Raw genomic sequence first — 17432 nt, forward strand, 5'->3', positions numbered from 1 at the left:
CTTTGATTCTAAGTCTCTTCTCAATTTTACTATGTCTTTCATTCTTGCCCTCCAAATGTTTGAGAAAATGCCAACTTTAGATATGGAGTAGTATTCCCTCACTTGGCCTAGTGGTTGAGTCATTGGAGACACTTAAATAGTGGATGTCAATTGTTGATTAAGAATTGAGGATTGCTAATTGACTTAGAGTGCACTAAAGCTAGACTTCCCTAGGGTAAGACTAGGACTTGTGACTTGAGTTAATTACTTTTACTTGACTTTCCTCTATAATTAGGGGTTAACTAAGTGAAGCAACACTCCTTTGTTATCACAATTGAAGGAAGCTATAGTGATGGGACTTCCAATGTTCAACCTTGGCCAAGGCTTTTAATATTGATTGATTGTTGTTTTCTTTTATTCACACTTTTATGCCACACTCTTCAAGCCACAAAAGACCACTTAACCAATAACAATGCATCCGTGTAGCATTCCTAGGGAAGAACGACTCGGGACTAATACTCTCGATTATAGATTGTAGATTTGTTTGATGATGGATTTTGCGTCGGTTTAGACTATACTACGATTGATTACTTGATAATTTCTATACCGGCAAAAATTCATTTGTCAAGGTGTTTAGTTGCTCCCAATAGTCTTATGGAGGGAAGTGCATCCCTTGAGGTATCTCAGGGATCTCATGGTGAGAGGGGTCTTTTGCTCCATCCTTTTCTTGGTAATGGGCTTATCCTCATCAATGGTGATGTCTCCCTCTATGTCAACTCCAACTGAATAACAGAGGTGACAGATGAGGTAAGGAAAGGCTAACCTTGCTAAGGTAGAGGACTTATCCGCCACCTTGTAGAGTTCTTGGGCTATGACCTCATGAACTTCCACTTCTTCTCCAATCATGATGCTATGAATCATGATGGCCCGGTCTAGAGTAACTTCGGACCGGTTGCTAGTGGGAATGATTGAGCGTTTGGATAAACTCCAACCATCCTCTAGCCACGGGTTTGAGGTCATGCCTTCTCAATTGAACCGGCTTGCCTCTTGAATCTCTCTTCCATTGTGCGCCCTCTTCACATATGACTGTGAGGACTTGGTCCAACCTTTGATCAAAGTTGACCCTTCTAGTGTAAGGATGTTCATCTCCTTGCATCATGGGCAAGTTGAATGCTAACCTTACATTTTCCGGACTAAAATCCAAGTATTTCCCCCGAACCATAGTAAGATAATTCTTTGGATCCGGGTTCACACTTTGATCATGGTTCTTGGTGATCCATGCATTGGCATAGAACTCTTGAACCATCAAGATTCCGACTTGTTGAATGGGGTTGGTAAGCACTTCCCAACCTCTTCTTCGGATCTCATGGCGGATCTCCGGATATTCACCCTTTTTGAGTGAAAAGGGGACCTCGGGGATCACTTTCTTCAAGGCCACAACTTCATAGAAGTGGTCTTGATGCACCCTTGAGATGAATCTATCCATCTCCCATGACTCGGAGGTGGAAGCTTTTGCTTTCCCTTTCCTCTTTCTAGAGGTTTTTCCGGCCTTGGATGCCATAAATGGTTATGGAAAACGAAAAAAGCAACGCTTTTACCACACCAAACTTAAAATGTTTGCTCGTCCTCGAGCAAAAGAAGAAAGAAGAGAGTAGAAGAAGAAGAAATGAGGAAGAAGGAGATGGCTTACGTATTCGGCCAAAGAGGGGGGAAGTGGTGTTTAGGTTGTGTGAAAATGAAGGAGTGAAGAAGGGTATTTATAGGAGAGAGGGGAGATGGGGTTTGGCCATTATGGGTGGGTTTGGGAGGGAAAGTGGTTTGAATTTGAAGGGTGAGGTTGGTGGGGTTTTATGAAGGATGGATGTGAGTGGTGAGGAGAAAGATGGGATTTGATAGGTGAAGGGTTTTTGGGGAAGAGGTAATGAGGTGATTGGTGAATGGGGGAAGAAGAGAGAGAGTGGTGGTGGGGTAGGTGGGGATCCTGTGGGGTCCACAGATCCTGTGGTGTCAAGGAAAAGTCATCCCTGCACCAAATGTTGCTCAAAATCACGTTTTGAGCTATTTCTGGCGTTAAACGCCGGGCTGGTGCCCATTCCTGGCGTTTAACGCCAGGTTCTTGCCCTTTTCTGGCGTTTAACGCCAGTCTGGTGCCCCTTTCTGGCGTTAAACGCCCAGAATGGTGCCAGACTGGGCGTTAAACGCCCAACTGCTAGCCTCACTGGCGTTTAAACGCCAGTGAATTCTTCCTCCAGGGTGTGCTGTTTTTCTTCCTGTTTTTCATTCTGTTTTTGCTTTTTCAATGGATTTTGTGACTTCTTATGATCATCAACCTACAAAAAACATAAAATAACAAAGAGAAATAGATAAAATATAACATTGGGTTGCCTCCCAACAAGCGCTTCTTTAATGTCAGTAGCTTGACAGAGGGCTCTCATGGAGCCTCACAGATACTCAGAGCAATGTTGGAACCTCCCATCACCAAACTTAGAGTTTGAATGTGGGGGTTCAACACCAAACTTAGAGTTTAGTTGTGGCCTCCCAACACCAAACTTAGAGTTTGACTGTGGGGGCTCTGTTTGTCTCTGATTTGAGAGAAGCTCTTCATGCTTCTTCTCCATGATGACAGAGGGATATCCTTGAGCCTTAAACACATAGGATTTTTCATTCACTTGAATGATAAGTTCACCTCCATCAACATCAATCACAGCCTTTGCTGTGGCTAGGAAGGGTCTGCCAAGGATGATGGATTCATCCATGCACTTCCCAGTCTCTAGGACTATGAAATCAGTAGGGATGTAATGGTCTTCAACCTTTACCAAAACATTCTCTACAAGTCCATGAGCTTGTTTTCTTGAATTGTCTGCCATCTCTAGTGAGATTCTTGCAGCTTGCACCTCAAAGATCCCTAGCTTCTCCATTACAGAGAGAGGCATGAGGTTCACACTTGACCCTAAGTCACACAGAGCCTTCTTGAAGGTCATGGTGCCTATGGTACAAGGTATTGAAAACTTCCCAGGATCTTGTTTCTTTTGAGGTAATTTCTGCCTAGACAAGTCATCCAGTTGTTTGGTGAGCAAAGGGGGTTCATCCTCCCAAGTCTCATTTCCAAATAACTTGTCATTTAGCTTCATGATTGCTCCAAGGTATTTAGCAACATGCTCTTCAGTGACATACTCATCCTCTTCAGAGGAAGAATACTCATCAGAGCTCATGAAAGGCAGAAGTAAGTCCAATGGAATCTCTATGGTCTCATTTTGAGCCCCAGATTCCCATGGTTCCTCATTAGGGAACTCATTGGAGGTCAGTGCACGCCCATTGAGGCTTTCCTCAGTGGCGTCTACTGCCTCTTCTTCCTCCCAGAATTCGGCCATGTTGATGACCTTGCACTCTCCTTTTGGATTTTCTTCTGTATTGCTTGGGAGAGTACTAGGAGGGAGTTCAGTAACTTTCTTGCTCAGCTGACCCACTTGTGCCTCCAAATTCCTAATGGAGGACCTTGTTTCAGTCATAAAACTTTGAGTGGTTTTGATTAGATCAGAGACCATGGTTGCTAAGTCAGAAAGGTTCTGCTTAGAATTCTCTGTCTGTTGCTGAGAAGATGATGGAAAAGGCTTGCCATTGCTAAACCTGTTTCTTCCACCATTGTTGTTATTGAAACCTTGTTGAGGTCTCTCTTGATTCTTCCATGAGAAATTTGGGTGATTTCTCCATGAAGAATTATAGGTGTTTCCATAGGGTTCTCCTAGGTAATTCACCTCTTCCATTGAAGGGTTCTCAGGATCATAAGCTTCTTCTTCAGATGAAGCATCCTTAGTACTGCTTGGTGCATTTTGCATTCCAGACAGACTTTGAGAAATCAAATTGACTTGTTGAGTCAATATCTTGTTCTGAGCCAAAATGGCGTTCAGAGTGTCAATCTCAAGAATTCCTTTCTTCTGACTAGTCCCATTGTTCACAGGATTCCTTTCAGAAGTGTACATGAATTGGTTATTTGCAACCATTTCAATTAGCTCTTGAGCCTCTGTGGGCGTCTTCTTCAGATGAAGAGATCCTCCAGCAGAGCTATCCAAAGACATCTTGGATAGTTCAGAGAGACCATCATAGAAAATACCTATGATGCTCCATTCAGAAAGCATGTCTGAGGGACATTTTCTGATTAATTATTTGTATCTTTCCCAAGCTTCATAGAGGGATTCACCATCCTTCTGTCTGAAGGTTTGGACTTCCACTCTAAGCTTACTCCATTTTTGAGGTGGAAAGAACTTTGCCAAGAAGGCATTGACTAGCTTTTCCCAAGAGTCCAGGCTATCTTTAGGTTGTGAGTCCAACCATATTCTAGCTCTGTCTCTTTCAGCAAAAGGGAATAGCATCAGTCTGTAGACCTCAGGGTCTACCCCATTGGTCTTGACTGTGTCACAGATTTGCAAGAATTCAGCTAAGAACTGATGAGGATCTTCCATTGGAAGTCCATGGAACTTGCAATTCTGTTGCATTAGAGAGACTAATTGAGGTTTAAGCTCAAAGTTGTTTACTCCAATGGCAGGGATAGAGATGCTTCTCCCATAGAAGTCGGGAGTAGGTGCAGTAAAGTCACCCAGCACCTTCCTTGCATTGTTGGCATTGTTGTTGTTTTCGGCTGCCATGTGTTCTTCTTCCTTGAAGAATTCGGTCAGGTCCTCTACAGAGAGTTGTGCCTTAGCTTCTCTTAGCTTTCGCTTAAAGGTTCTTTCAGGTTCAGGGTCAGCTTCAACAAGAATGCCTTTGTCTCTGCTCCTGCTCATATGAAAGAGAAGAGAACAAGAAAATGTGGAATCCTCTATGTCACAGTATAGAGATTCCTTGAGGTGTCAGAAGAACAGAAAAATAGAAGAAAGAGGTAGGAGAATTCGAACTTAATCAGATAGAGTTCGAATTGTGCATTAAGAAGGAGTGGTACTCCATAAATAGAAGGATGTGAGAAGAGGGGAAGTAATTTTTGAAAATTAAGTAAAAGATTTTGAAAACATTTTGAAAAACACTTAATTGATTTTCGAAAATAAGAGTAGAAAAGAAATCAAGTGATTTTTGAAAAAGATTTTAAAATTAGAAGTTAAAAAGATTTGATTGAAAACTTATTTTGAAAAAGATGTGATTGAGAAGATATGATTTGAAAACAATTTTAAAAAGATTTGATTTGAAAATTAATGACTTGCCTAACAAGAAAAGATATGATTCAAAAATTAAACCTTCCTCAACAGAAAAGGCAACATACTTGAAATTTTGAATCAAATCATTAATTGTTAGTAAGTATCTTTGAAAAAGGAAAGAAATTAATTTTGAAAACATTTGATTGAAAAGATATGATTTTTAAAAGATTTGATTTTGAAAAACTTTGAAAACTTGAAAAAATTTGATTTGAAAAACAAAATCTTCCCCCTAGCACCATCCTGGCGTTTAACGCCCAAAATGCACCCTTTTTGGGCGTTAAACGCCCAACCAGGTACCCTGGCTGGCGTTTAAACGCCAGTCTGTTCTTCTTCACTGGGCGTTTTGAACGCCCAGCTTTTTCTGTATAATTCCTCTGCAGTATGTTCTGAATCTTCAATTCTTAGTTTTATTGACTTGAAAAGACACAAATTAAAAAATATTTTTGGATTTTTAATAATGAGGAATAATCAAAATGCAACTAAAATCAAATAACAATGCATGCAAGACACCAAACTTAGCAGTTTGTATATATGAGAAACAACAAAACACTCAAGTCAATAGTATTCAAAGATCAGAGTAAGAGATCATCAAGAATTACTTGAAGATCCTTAAGACACATGAATGAATGTATGCAATTGACACCAAACTTAAGATGAGACACTAGACTCAAGCAAGAAACATAAAATATTTTTGGTTTTTTTTTATGATTTTGTGAATTTTTTTTTAGTGATTTTCGAAAATTAAGTGAAAAAAAGATATCAAAATTCTTAATGAGAATTCCAAGAATCAGTGCAATGCCAATCTAAGACTTCGGTCCAGGAATTAGACATGGCTTCACAGCCAGCCAAGCTTTCAAAGAAAGCTTCGGTCCAAAACACTAGACATGGCCAATGGCCAGCCAAGCCTTAGCAGATCATCACTCCAATAGCAAGATTGATAGAGATCAACAAGCTATTGTGATGATTAGTTAATAACCTCGGTCCAATTAGATTAGACATGGCTTCACAGCCAGCCAGATTTCAACAGATCATCATGAAACACTAGAATTCATTCTTAAGAACTCTGAAGAAAAATACCTAATCTAAGCAACAAGATGAACCGTCAGTTGTCCATACACGAACAATCCCCGGCAACGGCGCCAAAAACTTGGTGCACGAAATTGTGATCACTACAACTTCGCACAACTAACCAGCAAGTGCACTGGGTCGTCCAAGTAATACCTTACGCGAGTAAGGGTCGATCCCACGGAGATTGTTGCTATGAAGCAAGCTATGGTCACCTTGTAAATCTCAGTCAGGCAGACTCAAATGGGTATAGTGATAAATGAATAAAGCATAAAGATAAAGATAGAGATACTTATGTATATCATTGGTGAGAGCTTCAGACAAGCGTATGAAGATGCTTTCCCTTCCGTCTCTCTGCTTTCCTACTGTCTTCATCCAATCCTTCTTACTCCTTTCCATGGCAAGCTTATGCAAGGGTTTCACCGTTGTCAGTGGCTACCTCCCATCCTCTCATTGGAAATGTTCAACGCACCCTGTCACGGCACGGCTATCCATCTGTCGGTTCTCAATCAGGCCGGAATAGAATCCAGTGATTCTTTTGCGTCTGTCACTAACGCCCCGCCCTCAGGAGTTTGAAGCACGTCACAGTCATTCAATCATTGAATCCTACTCAGAATACCACAGACAAGGTTAGACCTTCCGGATTCTCTTGAATGCCGCCATCAGTTCTCGCCTATACCACAAAAATTCCGGTTAAAGAATCCAAGAGATATTCACTAAGCCTCAGATGCTTGTAGAACAAGAGTGGTTGTCAGTCACCTTGTTCATGAGTGAGAATGATGATGAGTGTCAATCATCACCTTCATCAAGTTGAAGAACAAGTGATATCTTGGACAAAGAACAAGCGGAATTGAATAGAAGAACAATAGTAATTGCATTAATACTCGAGGTACAGCAGAGCTCCAAACCTTAATCTATGGTGTGTAGAAACTCCACCGTTGAAAATACATAAGAACAAGGTCTAGGCATGGCCGAATGGCCAGCCTCCCAAAGTGATCAAAAGATCTAAAGAAAAAGGTTCCAAAGATCAGAAGATGAAAATACAATAGTAAAAGGTCCTACTTATAGAAAACTAGTAGCCTAAGGTGTACAAAGATGAGTAAATGACATAAAAATCCACTTCCGGGCCCACTTGGTGTGTGCTTGGGCTAAGCAATGAAGCATTTTCGTGTAGAGACTCTTCTTGGAGTTAAACGCCAGCTTTTATGCCAGTTTGGGCGTTTAACTCCCATTTTGGTGCCAGTTCCGGCGTTTAACGCTGGAATTTCTTGAGGTGACTTTGAACGCCAGTTTGGGCCATCAAATCTTGGGCAAAGTATGGACTATTATATATTGCTGGAAAGCCCAAGATGTCTACTTTCCAACGCCGTTGAGAGCGCGCCAATTGGGCTTCTGTAGCTCCAGAAAATCCACTTCGAGTGCAGGGAGGTCAGAATCCAACAGCATCTGCAGTCCTTTTGAGTCTCTGGATCAGATTTTTGCTCAGATCCCTCAATTTCAGCCAGAAAATACCTGAAATCACAGAAAAACACACAAACTCATAGTAAAGTCCAGAAAAGTGAATTTTAACTAAAAACTAATAAAAATATACTAAGAACTCAACTAAAACTACCAAAAACATACTAAAAACAATGCCAAAAAGCGTACAAATTATCCGCTCATCAACTGTGGGGGCTCTTCTTGACTCTGAACTGAGAGAAGCTCTTCATGCTTACTCTCTTTTGTCACAGAGGGATGGCCATGTGCCTTAAACACAAGGTAGTCCCCATTCAATTGAAGGACTAGTTCACCTCTGTTAACATCTATCACAGCTCCTGCTGTGGCTAGGAAAGGTCTTCCAAGGATGATGTATTCATTATCTTCCTTCCTAGTGTCTAAGATTATGAAATCAGCAGGGATGTAAAGGCCTTCAACCTTTACTAACACGTCCTCTACTATTCCATAAGCTTGTCTCAATGACTTGTCTGCCAATTGTAATGAGAACAAGGCAGGTTGTACCTCAATGATCCCCAGCTTCTCCATTACAGAGAGTGGCATAAGATTTATTCCTGACCCCAGATCACACAGAGCTTTTTCAAAGGTCGTGGTGCCTATGGTACAAGGTATTAAGAACTTGCCAGGATCTTGTCTCTTTTGAGGTAAAATTTGCTGAATCCAGGTATCTAGTTCACTAATGAGCAAGGGAGGTTCACTTTCCCAAGTCTCATTACCAAACAACTTGGCATTCAGCTTCATGATAGCTCCTAAATATTGAGCAACTTGCTCTCCAGTTACATCTTCATCCTCTTCAGAGGAAGAATAGTCTTCAGAGCTCATGAATGGCAGAAGGAGATTTAATGGAATCTCTATGGTCTCTATATGAGCCTCAGATTCCTTTGGATCCTTAATAGGAAACTCCTTCTTGCTTGAGGGACGTCCCAGGAGGTCTTCCTCACTAGGATTTTCGTCCTCCTCCTCCCTTGTGCATTCGGCCATATTGATTATATCAATGGCCTTGCACTCTCCTTTTGGATTCTCTTCTGTATTGCTTGGGAGAATACTGGGAGGAGTTTCAATGATTTTCTTACTCAGCTGGCTCACTTGTGCCTCCAGATTTCTAATGGAGGATCTTGTTTCACTCATGAAACTGAAAGTGGCCTTTGACAGATCAGAGACTAGATTGGCTAAATTAAAAGTGTTTTGTTCAGAAGTCTCTGTCTGTTGATGAGAAGATGATGGGAAAGGCTTGCTATTGCTCAGCCTATTGCGTCCACCATTGTTAAAGCTTTGTTGAGGCTTTTGTTGATCCTTCCATGAGAAATTTGGATGATTTCTCCATGATGAGTTATAGGTGTTTCCATAAGGTTCACCCATGTAATTAACCTCTGCCATGGCAGGGTTCTCAGGATCATAAGCTTCTTCAGAAGCTGCCTCTTTAGTACTGTTGGATGCATTTTGCCATCCATTCAGATTTTGAGAAATCATGTTGACCTGCTGAGTCAACACTTTGTTCTGAGCCAATATGGCATTCAGAGCATCAATTTCAAGAACTTCTTTCTTCTGAGGTATCCCATTATTCACGGAATTCCTCTCAGAAGTGTACATGAATTGGTTGTTTGCAACCATGTCAATGAGTTCTTGAGCCTCTTCAGGCGTTTTCTTCAGGTGAATAGATCCACCTGCAGAATGGTCCAATGACATTTTCGAAAATTCAGAGAGACCATAATAGAATATATCTAATATGGTCCATTCTGAAAACATGTCAGATGGACATCTTTTGGTCAGCTGCTTGTATCTTTCCCAAGCTTCATAGAGGGATTCACCATCTTTTTGTTTGAAGGTTTGAACATCCACTCTCAGCTTGCTCAGCTTTTGAGGAGGAAAGAATTTATCCAAGAAGGCTGTGACCAGCTTATCCCAAGAGTCCAGGCTATCCTTAGGTTGTGAATCCAATCATATTCTAGCTTTGTCTCTTACAGCAAAAGGGAAAAGCATGAGTCTGTAGACTTCAGGATCAACTCCATTCGTCTTTACAGTCTCACAGATCTGCAAGAACTCAGTTAAAAACTGATAAGGATCTTCAGATGGAAGTCCATAAAACTTGCAGTTTTGTTGCATTAATGCAACTAGCTGAGGTTTCAGATCAAAGTTGTTGGCTCCAATGGCAGGAATGGAGATGCTTCTTCCATCAAATTTGGACGTTGGCTTTGTGAAGTCACCAAGCATTCTCCTTGCATTATTATTATTTTCGGCTGCCATCTCCTTCTCTTGTTCGAAAATTTCTGAAAGGTTGTTTCTAGATTGTTGTAATTTAGTTTCTCTTAGTTTCCTTTTCAGAGTCCTTTCAGGTTTAGGATCAATTTCAACAAGAGTGACTTTGTCCCTGTTCCTGCTCATATGAAAGAGAAGAAAACAAGAAAAGAAGAGGAATCTTCTATGTCACAGTATAGGGATTCCTTTATGTTAGTAGAAAAAGAAAAGGGGGGAAGAGTGAAGAAGAATGGTTCGGATTTTTAGATGAAGAGAGGTGAAGAGAAGTGTTAGTAAATAAATAATAAAATAGAAGAAGAAAAGAGAAAGAGAATTTCAAAAATAATTTTGAAAAAGGGGTTAGTATTTTCAAAAATTAAAAGATAAGATAGAATTAAATTTAAAACATGAAGCACTTAGTTAATTAAAAAGAATTTTTTTTGAAAAAGGGTGAGATATTTTCGAAAATTAGAGAGGGAAAAGTAGTTAGGTGGTTTTGAAAAAGATAAGAAACAAACAAAAAGTCAAATAGTTAGTTGAAAAAGATATTAAAATCAAATTTGAAAAAGATAAGAAGATAAGAAGTTAGATAAGATATTTTGAAATCAAATTTTGAAAAAGATAAAATTTTGAGAAGGATAAGATAAAAAGATAAGATAAAAATTTTAATAAAAAGATATTTTGAAAAAGATTTAATTTTTTTAAAATGACTTAACTAACAAAACACTACAAGATAAGATTCTAGAATTTAAAGATTGAACCTTTCTTAACAAGAAAGTTACAAACTTCAAATTTTTGAATCAATCACATTAATTGTTAGCATATTTTCGAAAATTTGATATAAAGATAAGAAAAAGATTTTGAAAATATTTAAAAAAAAAGATTTTTGAAATTTTCGAAAAAGAGGAAAAATTGGAAAAGATATGATTTTTGAAAAAGATTTTGAAAAGATAAGATTTTTAAAATTTTGAAAATTTGACTTGACTTGTAAGAAACAACTAATTTTGAAAATTTTTGACTAAGTCAACTCAAATTTTCGAAATTTTGAGAGAAAATAGGAAAAGATATTTTTTTAATTTTTGAATTTTTAATTATGAGAGAGAAAAACAACAAAAATACTCAATGCATGAAATTTTTAGATCAAAACAATGAATGCATGCAAGAATGCTATGAATGTCAAGATGAACACCAAGAACACTTTGAAGATCATGATGAACATCAAGAACATAATTTTGAAAAATTTTTGATGCAAAGAAAACATGCAAGACACCAAACTTAGAAATCTTTAATGCATGGACTCTAACAAACAAAGAATGCATATGAAAAACAACAAACAATACAAAACAAGAAATCATCAAGATCAAACAAGAAAACTTGTCAAGAATAACTTGAAGATCATGAAGAACACTATGAATGCATGGAATTTTCGAAAAATGCAAGAAAAAAATTTTTAAAGCATGCAATTGACACCAAATTTAAAAATTGACTCAAGACTCAAACAAGAAACACAAAATATTTTTGATTTTTATGATTTTATGATTTTTTTTGGATTTTTATTAAATTTTTTTTTTCGAAAATATTTTTGGAAAAACGAAAAAGAAAAGAAAAATTTTGAAAAAGTTTTTGAAAAGAAAATTACCTAATCTGAGCAACAAGATGAACCGTTAGTTGTCCATACTCGAACAATCCCCGGCAACGGCGCCAAAAACATGGTGGACAAAATTGTTATTCAAGTGTTTATTCCATTTTTGCAAAATTCATTGCTTTTCATTCCCTGGTAATGGCGCCAAAAACATGATGCCAATACCATAGTTCACAACTTCGTTCAACTTAACCAGCAAGTGTACTGGGTCATCCAAGTAATACCTTACGTGAGTAAGGGTCGATCCCACAGAGATTGTTGGTATGAAGCAAGCTATGGTCACCTTGTAAATCTCAGTTAGGCAGATTAAATTGGTTTATGGTTTCGAAAATTAATAATAAAATAGAAAATAAAAAGGGATAGAAATACTTATGTAAATCAATAGTGGGAGTTTCAGATAAGTGCATGGAGATGCTGTGCTCCTCTTGAATCTCTACTTTCTCATTGCTTTCATCCAATCCTTCTTATTCCTTTCCATGGCAAGCTGTATGTAGGGCATCACCATCATCAATGGCTACTTTTAATCCTCTCGGGAAAATGGTCCTATGCGCTGTCACTGCACGGCTAATCGTCTGGAGGCATCACCCTTGTTGATAGCTACATCCCATCCTCTCAGTGAAAATGGTCCAAATGCTCTGTCACAGCACGGCTAATCATCTGTCGGTTCTCAATCAGGTTGGAATAGAATCCATTGATTCTTTTGCATCTGTCACTAACGCCCAGCCTTCAGGAGTTTGAAGCTCGTCACAGTCATCCAATACCGGAATCCTACTCGGAATACCACAGACAAGGTTAGACTTTTCGGATTCCCGGGATCCTACTCGGAATACCACAGACAAGGTTAGACTTTCTATCTAGCTTATACCACGAAGATTCTGTTGGGGAATCTAAGAGATATGCGCTCGGCCTAAGGTAGAACGGAAGTGGTTGTCAGTCACGCGCGTTCATAGGTGAGAATGATGATGAGTGTCACGGATCATCACATTCATCAAAGTGTTGTGCAACGTATATCTTGGAATAAGAATAAAAGAGAATTGAATAGAAAGTAATAGTAATTGTATTGAAACTTGAGGTACAGCAGAGCTCCACACCCTTAATCTATGGTGTGCAGAAACTCCACTGTTGAAAATACATAAGTAAAAGGTTCAGGCATGGCCGAATGGCCAGCCCCCTAAACGTGCTCAATGGCCTCCTAAGATGAAGAATAAAACAAAACTGAGACCAAAGATGAAACGTGGTCAAAAGACGACTAATACATTAGTAAAAAGTCTTATTTATACTAAACTAGCTACTAGGGTTTACAAGAGTAAGTAATTGATGCATAAATCCACTTCTGGGGCCCACTTGGTGTATGCTTGGGCTGAGCTTGATCTATCCACGAGCTGAGGTGTCTCTTGGAGTTGAACTTCAAGTTATGACGTGTTTTGGGCGTTCAACTCCGGATCATGACGTTTTTCTGGCGTTTTACTCCAGACAGCAGCATGTACTTGGCGTTCAACGCCAATCTACGTCGTCAATTTCCAAATAAAGTATGGACTATTATATATTTCTGGAAAGCTCTGGATGTCTACTTTCCAACGCCATTGAGAGCGCGTCATTTAGAGTTCTGTAGCTCCAGAAAATCCACTTCGAGTGCAGGGAGGTCAGATTCCAACAGCATCAGCAGTCCTTTTTTGTCAGCCTTTTTCAAAGTTTTGCTCAAGTCCCTCAATTTCAGTCAGAAATTACCTGAAATCACAGAAAAATACACAAACTCAAAGTAAAGTCCAGAAATGTGAATTTGACATAAAAACTAATGAAAACATCCCTAAAAGTAGCTTGAACTTACTAAAAACTACCTAAAAATAATGCCAAAAAGCGTATAATTTATCCGCTCATCAAAGCACCATTATGGGTTCAGTGTGGTTGCATCATCAAAGTCCAAATCCAATGGTTGGGGGTTGCTAAATTTAATGGGACTAGGAGGATATTTGGGTGCTTATATGATAATTCTATGTGCTTCACACCTGGATGGAATTTTGATGATCAACTTGAAGATGGGTGTAAAAACAAGGTTTGGAATCCCAGATTACGATATGTGAATCAACCTTGGGAGCCCCAATCTTGTGAAGTATTCAATCAAGGCTTGGTGCAATTAATTGAGAATCTTGGAACATTTTGGAAGTCCAAGCATTGGTGGAAGTTCAAGGATGACTTTAAGCACAAGCCTCCTTGATTTGAGCTCCTCATAAGTCTAACTTAAGGACAATAAATAAAAGTACTAGGTAGGAGACACCCTACCATGGTAAACTCTTTCCATTTTTTCTTTTGTACATAATGGTAAATAGGTTTACTTTCATATTTAGTTTTGTTTGTTTAGTTTATTTGGTTTTGATAGTGTTTTAGTAGCTGTTTGGATGTTTGGATGTTTGGAAAGCTTAGTTTAGTGCTAGAAGTTGAACAAAACTTTAAAAACAGAGCACCCGACCATGCGTATGCATGACCCATACATAAGTGTGACCCAAGATTCCAACCTTCCACACGTATGCGTCACCCACGCGTATGCGTGGCCCCAAGATCACCACTTTGCGAGAATCGTGCAAGCACTGTGCTGCTGCATGAGGGGAAAACAGAGTGTTGTTCATGTAGAGTGAAGGAATTGTGCATCTAGCACTCCCTTTCCATGTCTTCGGATACAAGCCATACAGGTTTGCCCGTTCTTTGTACACAAAATATTGTGATAGTTTCGCGCAACATTAGTAGTTCTTCTACTTCTAGGATAAATTCTCCCATTTGTGTCTTTGGCATCCCCCTCCTTACGGTTAAGGTAACGACTTCGGGCATGGCCAACTCCCATAGTGTAATTCTATATGAAATTACAAACGGTATCAATTTAGTAAAACTTTTTCCCACAAGATCTGTTCCGGGAAAGGGATAATTTGGAGCTTAAATCCCCCTCTTTTTTTATTGTATGTAATTTGTTCGATTTTTTTATTTAAAACAAAAAACGAGGTCATGCGTACGTGTCACCTTCTATTTTCTGCATTCCAGGCCTACGCGTGGCCAATGCATATGCGTCGCAACCATTTTTGACACCCAAGCCTATGTGTGGCACCTTGTCTCACATATTTTGTTTTTTCTCTTCTTTCCATTTCTTCTCTTCTCTTCTCTTCTCCACTTTCTTTCTTCCAGTTATCATCCATCATCACCATTTACCACCATCTCCATTAGGTGGTAGGTTGGAATTTTTGTTTTAGTAGGTTAGGTTGTTAGTTTAGGTTATATTCTCATGCTAAGTGTTGGATTATTAACCTTGTTTGCTGATTATTGTTGCTGATTACTAATAGGATGTTATTTTAACATCACTTTTGTTCATATTCATTGTTGGATTTCTTTATTGAGGGTACAATTTGTTACTTGGTTTTGAATTTTTCATGCTCAACATTTTTGCATGCCAAGCACTTATGGATTGCCTTCAAATCATTCTAAATATTTTGAATTGCATGTTTTAGCCAGCATATGATTCAATTTTATTATCTATCACTAGGAAATTGTATGAAGTTGATGCAATTTTTGTAAGAATCGTGAATTAATTAACTGATTAATTAACGTAAAATAATAATAATTTAATTTTCCGGAATAGGTCCAAAATTTTAGAATATTAATTAGAAAATATAAATATGATATTTGGACTCAGTAGATTTTTCTGAGTTGGAAAATGTAATTTTCTTCAGAAAATTGCGTCAAAATGTACACTGGTAAATTAACCAGCAGTATCGGCTTAAATCTGTCCAGTACTGTATAAGAGCAGTAAAAATAGTAGAAAAACTTAGGAAAATAATTAAAGTTGAAAATCGGGTACTAATTTTAAAGGTTTCTCCCAAAATTAGGCCAAACAGGCCAAAAACGCTAACGGGTTGGACCGGCCCCGAGTCGGGCCCAAGCCCAACTTATATATAAGCTGAAATAAAGGCCATTCAGCCTCATTCTTCATTAAACAACACACACACCAGCAGCTGAAGTGAGGAGAAGAAGAGAGAAAAGTCACTATTCACATCCACATTCAATCCATCATATATTGAGCTACGTTGCTCCCATTTGCGTGCCGTCAGCGGCTACGCGAAGCTCTCGCCGAGCCCGTTACTCTCATGCAAATTTTGTAGGTAATATTTTAAAGATTCCTCTCTGTTCAGCAGCCCTAAGAATTTCGAGTTTTTGTGGTTTTGTATTAAGTGAAATTTTGTGATTTTGAGTGTTTAGGTACAATCTAGCCCTTGATTGACATTGGTTTTTGTTCAAACCCTGGGTCAAGCTGTCCGACCCGAGATGTTTGGCGATAAAGCAACTGACCACTTCGTGTCAGACTATCTGACCTCTTCTCAAAGAGCTTGGCCAAATTGCCAGGAAAGCCCAAAAAAAGGGCCCAAATAGAGGAACACGACCCAAATCCAAAAGCAACCCAAGCCTACAGAGAGAAGGGCGGTTCCCTTGAAGATAACTAACTTATCTTATCTAAGAAGGTTGCTCTACACCATTATAAATACACTGGAGCATCCAGGTATAACTCATACTCTGATTCTACAAAAAAACGGTTTAATACCCTTGCTAACTTAAGCATCAGAGTCCCTTGCAGGTACCACCACCCTCCCGTGACAAAGGATCAGCAACATTAACAGTCCAACAAATCGGACGTGGCAGCTCCGGTCACCACATACACCCCAGACATGTCATCTCCAACCAGCGCAGGAAGATCTCGACCGAGATCGACCTACAGTTTTAGGTAACCCTCGGAACATTGGCGCTGTTGCCGAGGAACCTGGAAATCATCCCATCTTCATAGAGGATGACCATGACAACGACCACAATTCAGATCTAGATGATAGAACACCGCACAAAAACACGGACACTACACCAAAGGATACTCCTCAACTTAACAACAAAAAGAATTCTCCAAATGCGGGAGCCATGGAGGCACTTCAAGACCGTTTAAAACAACTTGAAGAAAAAGCCCTACGTCAACGAGAGGCTAAGAAAGACCTACAAAAGGAAATAAGGTGATGCTGGGAATTGGAGGACAAACTCTTAAAACTCGAAGCCGATCTCAAGACCAAAGCCAACGAATCCCCTCATGAGGATAGCTCCCGCAAGGAACAAGATCCATTCACCAAGGAGATCATGAAGACCAAAATTCCAAAAGACTTTAAACTCCCAAATATTACTTTGTACGACGGCATTACAGATCCCGGCCATCATCTCAGTAATTTCAGAAGTAGAATGTACCTCACCGACACCTTAGATGCAGTTCGTTGCAAAGCCTTTCCGACTACATTAACAAAGACGGCAATTAGATTGTTCGACAATCTACCTCCTAGGTCCATCTCGAGTTTCGATGACTTGGCCAAGAAGTTTTTAGCCAGATTCTCCATCCAAAAAGACAAGGCTATGCACGCCCCAAGTCTATTAGGACTCAAACAAAGAGAACGGGAAAGTCTTTGCAACTACATGGAAAGATTCAACAAAATGTGCCTAGACATACAGAGCCTACCAAAAGAGGCTGTCATTATGGGCCTCATCAATGGCTTGCGAGAGGGACCTTTTAGCTAATCTATATCAAAAAAATACCCACATCTCTGAACGAAGTGTAAGAACCAGCAGAGAAGTACATCAAAATCCAGATTCACCTCCTGAGATAATGACAAAGTGTCCAAAAAGAAGGAAGATCGACTTGGAGAAAAAATAAAAAATACCACAATTACACCCCTCTTCGGGTGTCCCTTGTGGATGTCTACAGAGAGGTTTACCACACTGAAAAAATACCCCCAGCTCGACCACTCAATGGCAGAAAAGGAGGA

General features: G+C 39.3%; 1 non-coding gene across 1 annotated transcript; it reads left to right on the plus strand.

Moving 5' to 3' along the window:
* The first annotated feature begins 4109 nt into the window (after nucleotides 1–4109).
* Nucleotides 4110–4217, plus strand: LOC130959427 (small nucleolar RNA R71). The gene has a single exon (XR_009078507.1). It is a non-coding gene; the product is annotated as a small nucleolar RNA R71 (small nucleolar RNA).
* The last annotated feature ends 13215 nt before the right edge of the window (nucleotides 4218–17432 follow it).

Source organism: Arachis stenosperma, chromosome 10 (genome assembly GCF_014773155.1).
Source record: "Arachis stenosperma cultivar V10309 chromosome 10, arast.V10309.gnm1.PFL2, whole genome shotgun sequence".
In the NCBI taxonomy this organism is placed as follows: Eukaryota; Viridiplantae; Streptophyta; class Magnoliopsida; order Fabales; family Fabaceae; genus Arachis; species Arachis stenosperma.